Here is an 11,492-nt window from a genome sequence, read left to right on the forward strand (position 1 = left end):
ACTTGCATTGATCTTTTGGCCATATGGTGCCCCCCCCCTCTAATTGGTGGTCCTGTAGCACCCGGATAACTAGCCCAACAGCGCATGCCATATACATAAGAGGCAGATTAGGTGGTGGAAGGGCAGCATTTAATCCTTCGACCCCGGCCGCACAATGTCTTTCAAAATGCTGACGCTCCAGTGTAATTTGTGAAGCTTACAAATAATTTGTCAATTTTTACTTTTTTTTTTTTTTTTTTTTTTTGGTCTTGATGTGTGTGTGATGATGACTAGTGCAATGTTTGGAAGGGGGGGGTTATTGCAATAAGGCCCCTAACAGTATGGTCCTACTCATCAGGCCATTCCATTAGCAGCTATGGTGATAAGAACAGTCTGTGCACCATATCTTTTTATAGACACCCAATGAATCCAGCAGGTAAGGGAGTTTAAATCTTGGATTTCAAATAAGAAATTTGAACAAACTCATTTAGAAAAGCTGTGGGGTGGCACAAATCACAATGGTGTTAATATACAACTTGTATTTAGAACCATCTCTTTAAGAGAATTCTTTAAAACCTGCTTTTTCAACAATATTATGCTCTGTTAACCTTGCTTTTACGTAGACATCACATCTTTAATTTAAGATTGCTGCTTGTGAATTCTCTTTGCTGGGAAAGAAATAGAATACACAGAATTGCAGCTACTTTTTTTTTTTTTATTTATTTTTTTTTTTTATATATAATTTTACATTTGAGCCACGGGAGAGGAGTATGGTTTGCCCAAAGGCAAGCAGATTGAGTGAAGATTTGAATGTAGAATCATGAATGATGCATTGAGTCCCTTAACGATTTAAAAACAAACCAAACAAAAACCTGATTCGGTACAAGTGTTAAAAGTATATGGACATACCTCCCCAATATCCCACTTTAGGAAAGACAGTCCCTCGAGACTAATGTATCCCTTTTTGCCAACTCTGCTGTTCCTCTGTCTTTGTAATATCATATTCTACAGCCCAAAAAGTTGTAAGGAAGGGGTGTATAGACAGTAGACTTGGGCACCAGGGGGCTCTTCGTGTTCGTCTTCGTGCTCGTCTTCGGGGGGGAAAAAACCTTCGTATTCCGCGAATATTCGCCCGTTCCTGTCTTCTCTTCGGGCGAATATTCGCGGACATTCTTCGTGCTCGTTTAATCTTCGTTTCCTTCCCGGTTGCCTTGCTGGGGTTACTACGGGGTTAACACATCGGAGCAGCAGCAGCTGCCGTGAAGGAACGTGTGTGCAACTCTATTGGTCGTTTCGGCAGGGGGCTGGTCTGGCATCAACTAGTGAATTGCAGAACGCACTTCATTCGTTGATGGCAGGCCAGCCCCCTGCCGAAACGACCAATAGAGTTGCACACACTTACTGAGGTGTACTGTACACAAAATGACCTAGAGACAAATGCTCCAAGGAACTTGGCCTCCGTTTATCATACACAATCACACATCCATAGATGTTTAATAAAAGAATAGGGATTATTTTACATTTTTAAATTGATTTTGGACCACTTGTAATACATGCCTAACATTTGCTACCTATTTACAATGGCATACTTTGCAACAACCCAACTTTTACTGGACAGGACTGGAAAAAAGCAGGACTGTCCACCAAAATCTTGGGTGTGTTGGCAGGTATGCGGATGGAAAAATGTTGGACAAGAACTAAAAAATAGCTTAGGGTTAATGTACGGTTATGTTTAAGATTAGTAGCAGTGCACTGCTTTGGTTAAAGATGTATTACGTCTAAATCATTTAATTGTAATGGGTTTTAAAAAAAATTAGGGGTTTATTTAAATGTATTTTAAAGTTAGATTTATTATTTAGTACTTTATTATATTTAATGTTTATACTAGTGCTACCTACCGAGCTATAACTACCAACGTGTATTTGCATACCTAGTTTAGCTAAATTAGATGGGACAGGACTGGAAAAAAGCAGGACTGTCCCTGAAAAAGTTGGGTCTGTTGGCAGGTATGTGGATGGAAAAATGTTATAGTATGAAGTGTGAGTTATAGCGTTAATGCTAGTGAGTGTAGAAATGAAGGCCAGGACAAATAACAAGAGGAAAGGTCCTTGTGATTTTTGCATTGTACGTGTATGTGTTATGTGTGTTATGTGTGTTGTCACTTGTCACTGTGTTATGTGTGTTATGTGTTATGTCACTGTGTTATTTGTGTTATTGTGTGTGTTATGTTTGGTTGGTTGTGTATCAGAAGGAAAATAATGAAATGGAAATGGGAAAGGCGAATGAGTGGGCAATTGGCGACCCACTCACCTGTTTCACCCCAGAGCAAAGCATCCAAACACTGTCAGTCCTAGACGTTTGGCAGCAGACTTCCAGAGCTCATACACAAGGCCCTAGCGTAAGCTGGCCACTCCGGCGGAGGTAGCAGGCGTTGCCACACCGCAAACAGACGCAGCCAGGGGGGAGAAACTGCCCTTACCATTAGGGACATTTGAGGCATGACACCAGCCAGGAAGCGAACTGGCAGAGAAGAGACGCTGGCACCACCAGCAGCAGCAGCAGCAGCAGAATTGGGTAAGGCGAATGAGTGGGCAATTGGCGACCCGCTCACCTGTTCCACCCCAGAGCAAAGCATCCAAACACTGTCAGTCCTAGACGTTTGGCAGCAGACTTCCAGAGCTCAGACACTAGGCCCTAGCGTAAGCTGGCTACATTGGCGGAGGTAGCAGGCGTTGCCACACCGCAGCAAGTGCAACCAGGGGGGGAGAAACTACCCTCTCCATTAGGGACATTTAAGGCATGACACTAGCCAGGAAGCGAACTGGCAGAGAAGAGACGCTGGCACCACCAGCAGCAGCAGCATTGGAAAAGGCGAATGAGTGGGCAATTGACGACCCGCTCACCTGTTTCACCCCAGGGCAAAGCATCCAAAGACTGTCAGTCCTTGGCGTTTGGGAGCAGACTTCCAGAACTCAGACACTAGGCCCTAGCGTAAATTGGCTACACCGGCGGAGGTAGCAGGCATTGCCACACCGCAGCAAGTGCAACCAGGGGGAGAAACTACCCTCTCCATTAGGGACATTTGAGGCATGATTTCAGCCAGGAAGCGAACTGGCAAAAGATGCTGGCACCACCACCAGCAGCACCGTTGGAAAAGGAAAAAGGTGAATGAGTGGGCAATTGACGACCCGCTCACCTGTTTCACCCCAGGGCAAAGCATGAAAGTCTGTCAGTCCATGGCGTTTGGGAGCGGACTTCCAGAACTCAGACACTAGGCCCTAGCGTAAATTGGCTACACCGGCGGAGGTAGCAGACGTTGCCACACCGCAAACACGTGCAACCAGGGGGAGAAACTACCTTAAACATTACAGATAAAAAAAAATAACTTTCCAAGCTAAGAGCTGGGTAACCCAACTTGGGCAGATTGAATTTAAGGAAGGCAATCTGCTCCATCAGATGAGGTGCCATGCGTGAGCGCTGTGGACTCAGTATGTTTCCAGTCATAGAAAACACGCGCTCACTTTGAACAGTGGTTGGCGGACATGATAGTAGCTGCTGCGCAACCCATGAGAGTGCAGGCCACACACTCTTCTTTTCATCCCAGTAGCTAAGAGGATCAACATTAGGCGCAGAAGGAACTTCACAGAGGTAAAGTTTGACCATTTCAGCAGCACTACTCTCCTTTCTGCTGCTAGCTCTGTCAGATGGTCCAACTATACTCCCAAGTGCCTCTTCCCAAAACGCAGCTGCTCCACTCAGCTGTGTTGTGCTGCTTGTGGCACTGCTGCTGATGCTGCTGCTAGGAGTAGCAGACCACATCATCTCTTCCTCCTCCTGCACCTCTCCCTCCTCGGACAGCATTCCCATTTTACGCTGCCAGTCACGCACCTTGTTGACCAATTGCTCCCGGTAGCTACTGAGAACATTAAATTTCAAAGCTAGCTTTCCCTTAATTCTTGGATCGCAAAGGCACGCTAGCATCATTTCGGGACTCTCTTCCATTCGTTTGCGAAGGTGTACTTTTAGCAGATCCTTCAGCTTCCTGACTATGGCTGCTATGTCAGGATGTAGAGTGCCACCTTGAACAGCCTCACGGTTTCCAAGGAACACATCCATCTTGCTGCCTAGATGGGAGAACACTGGGATTACCTGGGCCAGACTGGCAGTGTTTGAGCTTAAATTTTCTGTGGCATCCCTGAATGGTTTAAGGACTGCCACTAGCTGGGCGATCACTGTCCAATCCTCCCTATTCAATGGAGAGGTAATCCCAATATTGTGCTCTGAGGCAAGATTATGGATTGCCCTCTGCTGCTCCAAAATACTCTCGAGCATGTCTAACGTGGAGTTCCACCGTGTACTGACATCCTGACGTAGGCAGTGTACGGGAAGACCTGACCTCTCTTGCTCTTCCCTCAAAAGTTGGCTAGCCTTAACACTATGGTGAAAGTGCCCAGCGATCTTTCTGCAGCGGGACAGAACTACTGCTGCCACATTAGTTCCTTCTGACATTGCTGCCTTCACTACAAGATGGATGATGTGGGCGCACACCAACAATATGACCATCTCGCAGCGCTTTCACCATATTGGCACCTCCGTCAGTTACCACAAAACCAACTTCAACATTGGTGCCCGCCTCTGCTCCCACCCAAAGGCTAAACATTTTCCTCATCGCATGCAGAATGTTTTGGGAAGTGTGCTTTTCATCCATCACTTCTGCATGGAGAAGGAAAGATCGGTAGCCTGCTGCAGCAGCTTCCTTAGACACACCGGGCTGCCACCAGTGTGCTGTCAAAGAAAGAAAGGCATGCTGGCCGCTAGGTGCACTCCACAAATCTGTAGTGAAATGAACAGACTGACCAGCAGCCTTGGAAAGCTCCTCTTTCACTGCTGCAACACAGGACCGATACAATGAGGGGACAATGTTCCTGCTGAAAGTGGAACGTGACGGAACTGTATATTGTGGAGCCACAGCCGCCATCAATTGTTTGAAAGGCTCCCCTTCGATCATAGAGAAGGATGCCCCTCCAACAGCAATGAACTGACCAATCAGTCGCATTACTTTATTGGCCTGCTGTTTGGGCATTGACCTTTTGGATTGGAATGCCACAAATTGTTCCAGGGTGGGCTGGACATGCAGTGCTCCAACCTGCCTTGGTCTCTGGCTGCCAGCACTAGTTGCTGCTGCTGCTGCTGCTGCTGCTATTGGCTCAGAAGAAGAAGCTGTTGGGGTTTTTCCACGGCCACCAGCTATGCTGCCTGCACTAAGTTTTCCCTCTGCATCTTTCCCCAATAGCACAGCGTTGTGTTGAGTGCTGAGGTGATGCTTCATGCTAGCACTGGTAAAATGGCCAGACACTTTCCCTCTGCTTATTAGCTTCCCACAATGTTTGCACTTTCCATAGCGCCCTTCTTCAACATTTTCAAAGTGCTCCCAAATTGGGGCGCGCATAGCCTTGGAGTGTGCCTTGGGTGCTGCTCCTACTGCTCGGGGTGGATGAACAGAGGCAGAACTAGTGGTGGTGGGACTGGTGGTAACAGTACTGGCCATAGTGGGACTGCTAATTGCTTTAGATTTGCTAGGTTTTGCTGCTGCTGCTGGTGGTGGTGGTGGTGGTGATGATCGTAGCGGAGAAGGTGGAGGCTCAGGGGAAAATTGTGCACTAGTCATTTGGACACTGCTCCCTGAGGAATCTGATTCCTGACCACTCATCTCCTCTACTTCCTCTGGCTCATAGTCTAGCTCTTCATTAGCCAGATCGAATGGAATTCCTGCTAGGCTGGAGCTAAGACTGATATCGTCGTGAGACTCGTGACTAGTAGTAGTGCGAGCAGGAAGAATAGACTCTGCACTTGGCCTCTCAGTCTCAGGCTCCTCTGCTACCTCGCTAGGTGGAGTTCCACTATGTGTAGCCCTCTCTCTAACTGTCTTTACAAAAATTTTGTAAGGACTTGGTGGCTTGCTAGAGGTACTAGGAGGACCGTGGCGGTACCAGTGGGAACAGTAGGCGCAGCACTAGTGGTGGTAGAGGCGGTAGAGGTGGGGGTGGTGGTGGTGGTGGTTTTCCCTACAAAGGAATGAGATCGCTTTGGTTTGGGACCCCTCTGAGTCTTGCTGCTAATTTGGCTCTGCTTGGTACCTTGCATGCTGCTGGTGGATGGGGAAGATGCTGCTTGGGGCAAAAGGCACTTCTTTTTAGTCACTGGGCTGGTACTACTTGTGCTACCCTTTAACTTTGAACGTGCTTCTGGTGCTTTAGGCTTTCCGTAAAAAACCATAGAGCTTGTGGGCCTAGCCGCACTACTACTGCCTGCTTTTGGTGCCTTTCCTTTACTTGATGATCCTTCAAGCAATGCTTCCCCAAATGATAAGCGAGAGCTTGGCCTACTTGGCCGACTAGACTGACGCAAAGGCTGCATCTTAGAACTGGTGGTGGTGCTGGTGGTGGCGGTGGTAGATGGAGCTTGTCCCTCCTTAGTCCCAAAAGGAGGATCCATTTCAAATGTTGTGTTGTGTGTGTAGTGTAGTGTAGTGTAGTGTTTAAAAAACTATAAAAAAAATAAAAAAAAATTAAAATAAAAAAAAAGGAAAAACGAATTAAAGACAAAAAATTAGAGGAAGTTCTCTTCAGTGCTACTGCTTAAAAAGTAAAACTATGCACTACTGCACTGTGCTGTGTGCAATCTGCCAAAGTGCTAAAGTTATTTAAATTATTAACTCAAGATTAACTATTTAATAACTAGCAGTATTTTATTTTTAATTTGAATTTACACGGGCCTAAGAGCTTAGCCTACTACTATGCTAGCCTAAAGCTATATTTCCTTACTATAAGTCTACCTCTAGGCAGACGCTCTCAAACCCACTAAGCTAAAGTGAGGTTAAATCAGATTCAGTATATGATTTATTAATTAATATTAAGTTATATAATATTAATAGATTAGAAATAATTTACTTATATATTATGTATTATAGATAGAAGAATATAGATTATGAATTAGAATTTAGAATTAGAATTACTTATATTATAGATTATGAATTAGAATTTATATTGTTATATATTATTTATAATATATTATAGATTAAGATTAAAGAAGACTAGAATTATTTTAGTACTACAGCTAGTAGCTTGAAGCTTTGCTTAGTACAGCTCGTCACAGTCAATTTTTCTTGAAAAGAATTAGAAATAAAATAAAATGTCACAGCAAAACAGTTAGCTTCACTGCTGGCTGCACTCACTAGCCCAACAAGTTCACTTCACTGATGGACTGAGGTGAGCAAAACACTAAGGGTACTTTTAATAAAATTGAAATAAAATGTAAAATAAATGAGAAAATCTTTGCAAAACAGTTAACGTCACTGCTTGCTGATCAAAAAAAAACACAGCACTTATGCGGCTGCACTCACTAGCCCAACAAGTTCACTTCACTGATGGACTGAGGTGAGCAAAACAAATGAAATAAAATGAAAGATTAATTAAGAAAAATTGACTTGGTCTCTTGCTGTTGCTAAAACAAAGCACAAACTATAGAGCTGCAGCACCAGTACTAATAAGATTAGCTGAACTATACGCTAGTAGTAATTATTTAATATTATTACTTTTATTTATAGCTAATTTAATTAACTATTAAGACAAGAAAGAATTATAGAATTATTGATATTACTGATTTTAGATTAGACACTAGTAGATGTCTTGAATGTCTACAGTACACTCTACACTAGTATACTATTACTAACTATAACTGACAAATATATATATAATTTTATAATGAATTCAATTATTAATTATATTAATTAATATTACTGATTTTAAATTAGACACTAGTAGATGAATGTCTACAGTACACTCTACACTAGTATACTATAGAATATATATATATATATATATGACTGACAAATATATATATATATAATAATGAACTATTAAATTATAGATTCTATAAAATTATTATTTATAAATTCTATTTAATTTATTTAAGCAGGACAGGCAATAGGCACTAGTGCCAGCCCAGGGCAAGGGCACCCCAGTGCCACTGAGGCACTGGGTGCACTGTCAACTCAACAGCACTTACACTACAGTTGATGACAAATTAAATAAAAAAAATTAAATTAATCAAATTATTATTATTAATTATATTAAGTAGCACTGAAGTGAGGATGAAGTACACTGTGAGAAATGGCAGGCTAAGGCTTACCAGTCTCACACAGAACAGAACAATCTCTCTGTAACGCTCGGATGCAGCACAGCAGTGTTGCCAAAGCAGTCACAGCGAAAAATGAATGGATCTCTCAGGCAAGCTCTGGTCTTATAAAGGCGCCTTCAGAATTCAAAAAACAGCAGCACAGGCATTGGACGAGACCCTTAGCGTGACGTCACAAGAGTGAGCTGATTGGACAGACGAGATCAGCTCACTCCTGTTTGAAATTTTGGCGGCTGCGCGGCAAAAACGAAGACGATCACGAAGAATCTTCGATTCTTCGTGGTTGTGAGTCTTCGTCTTCTCCTACGTTTTGCCGGCACTGTATTCTCTTCGGCGAATGCGCAAGTCTAATAGACAGCAGAAAACATTTTACTCAATTAGTAAAACCCAGAAAATACAACTGTGTATCCATGCCCCTCCTCCCGTCCTCTAACCCATGTCTACACTTGGGGGGGCCATGGATGTGTTTCAGCCCAAAGCTAAGCTGGAAAGAAAAAAAGGTTTTGAGGACAATCCTGGGGACTGCACTCTGGAAACAGGGGTTTCTTGCCCCAAACGCAATAGCCCATTAATAGTTTCTTGGTTCTGGATTATTTCCCCCTGATTTTTGATTTATCAACATATAGTATATAAAATGGTAGTGTGTTGGGTACAATAATGCGTTTGTTTTGTTTTTTTTTTACACAATTTCCAGGTTTTTTTTGTTTTTAACCGATGAAACTGGACTATTATGAGCCCAGGGCAAGATGCATAAAAGTTATAGAGGAATTGTTTATGGAGATGAGCTTTATTTCCCAAGGCACACATAGTTTAGCAAAAATTGACATCTCTTAACGCTCTCTGTGCCTTGAGCCAAACCAACCAAGTGACTTTACGCCTTTCCCACCTACACACACACAATAAAAAACATCTCGCTCCGGTGGCCATGACGGCCTACGTGGAATTGTTTATGCATCTTGCATAATAAGGGATAACATCATGTACAATGGGAAATTCAGCTTGAGGGGTACGACCTACTGTTTAGTGGGAAAAAAGACCCTTTTATAATAGTACCGTATATACAATATTTAGTATATGTTTTGTTAGCTACTTCAATGTGCCACCTGCCCAGTGTATTATAGTCTACACGTTTTAGACTTTTCCCCATTTTATTGTTACAATCAAGAAATAAAGGGGATTTTTTCACTAAATCTACATGAAGAAGCTCTAGTGCAACCAACATCCGAGTTTTTAAATACCGTATTTGCCCGCATATAGGCTGCACCCCGCCCCACTTTTAAGTCTTTAAATTGGGGGTACGGCCTATAATCGGGGTTTAGCACAGGAATGCACACTTCGTATCACCCGACGCCCGGGACATGCAGTTTCGGGCGCTGGACAGGCAGCAGGGTTAGGATCCAGATCCCCCGCAGCGCTGCAGTGGAACTGGATCCTACTCTCCGGCCAGTATCAAATCTGTCACTGGAGCGGAAGATCGCGTGAGCATGACGTGATGTCGGCCAGCGACCCAGTGGCTTGTCAAGGCCTGGCAGTGTGACTTTAATCACTTTGAGCATGCCTTCTTAAATGCCCACGCCAACTCTCTTTTCATGTTAATCACATTTTGCATGTGCATGCAATGCATTTTATAGTAAATTAGAAAAGAATTGACGTCTGTTGAATTTAGCTCCTCCCTATCGTACTGTAAATAAGTCTGTCGGTACACTTCTTGGGCATGCTCACTAGCACTCCCTTTAAGTCAATGGGAAATTCAGCAGTCAAGCTAGTTGAACACTGATATTCTGGTAGCACACGGGTGAGTGGCTCCCGATTTCAATGGGAGTGACACTGAGCATGCCCAGTATGCTTCCTGCTTACACTTGCTGGTTTCAGTGGAGGCAGCTGGAGGAGGAGTAGTTACATTTTCTAACCACTTTCAATAACTGTGCATGCAGTAAAATGCTTTGGACTCCAAGGATGTTAATTTAAGAACAAAAAGAAAAGTGTGAGGTTTTACAAAAGTACTAGAGGGGTTATGGAGGAGAGTCAGTAATTTAAAAAGGGACAAGATATTTTTGACATATGTATGTGTAATGATGTAACAAACCCTATGATGTCACTTATTTCATCACGAATTGAAGGTACTTTTGGTTCTAAATGGCTGATGTATAATTGCATATAGACTAATGGAAACAGCGGATTACGTGCATCATACATGTACCCTATGACACCATCATTATTCAGTTCCTTTCCGAGATTTCCACTCATAAAGGTTGACTGTGATGTGATGTCATCGGAAGCATGGAGTGGTGACCTGTGAGCAATTCTGTTTGGACACCCAATGTTACATCATAATTAAACGGACAACTCTGCTCAGAAGTTTTTATCAGGGAAGGGAAAAGCAGCTTGGTTCACCGATCCCTGCCTGTAACAATATAAAAACACGAACTCTCCCAGAGGTTATATTGACGTCCTAAGCCATGTGCATGTGTGAGCCATGTTGTGAGTGCATAAGAATCGTGGAGCATGTTCACATGCCTTCAATGCATTATCACCAAGTGACAAGGCTCATCAATGAAGCCCGCTGGAATCCCTAGTGCCAGATCAGGGAAGTAAGAGGGGCTCGTGTTTCACAAAGACATAGTCATGGCATAGAGAGGCTGGAGTGACTTCATAATTGATGAAAACATGACATGACTGTTCTTTCAGTAGGCTGTTCTCAGACAAGCTCTACAATGTCCTTTTTTTCAATAGCGGATGCTGATTCAAGTTTTAGCCTCTGGCATGTCTGCCTATTCTTTCTTAGAGGTCCTTCTGCTGCTGTCACTTCTAAAAGCAGATCCTCCTCTTGAGTTCACTTTTATTTTACGCCATCCAAACTATATCCGTAATGTTACCAACGTCCTTAACTGAACAATCAACCATTGAGTGAAATTAAGGAATGTTTTATTAACTTATAATATGTCCTCAGATTTTTATGAGAAACATTTTTCATATTACATCGCGTTCTTTCTTTTCTCAGCGTTTGGTCTTTTTTGTTGCTTTATCATTAATGTTGCTCAGTTCCTCCTTGCCAGGTTTGGGAATATGGGAATAAAAAAGAAGCAGACTTATAGGTTTGCTCTTAATTGCCAGATGTACCTGTATCTCTGTACTTGTTTAAATAAATTCCATATCGCAAAGCATGGTGTCCTCGATCGATCTCAGTTTTGGAAGTATAATCAGCATGCTGTGCATGACACAGTATTTTCTCCAATATATCCAAATTGTTCTTTGTGAGAAGTATTAAATTGTTCTTTGTGAGAAGTATTACAACAATCAACCAGTTCAGTTTAAGC

The sequence above is a fragment of the Sceloporus occidentalis genome, unplaced genomic scaffold (assembly GCF_023333645.1).
Source record: "Sceloporus occidentalis isolate IW3139 unplaced genomic scaffold, rSceOcc1.0.p SCAF_103, whole genome shotgun sequence".
In the NCBI taxonomy this organism is placed as follows: Eukaryota; Metazoa; Chordata; class Lepidosauria; order Squamata; family Phrynosomatidae; genus Sceloporus; species Sceloporus occidentalis.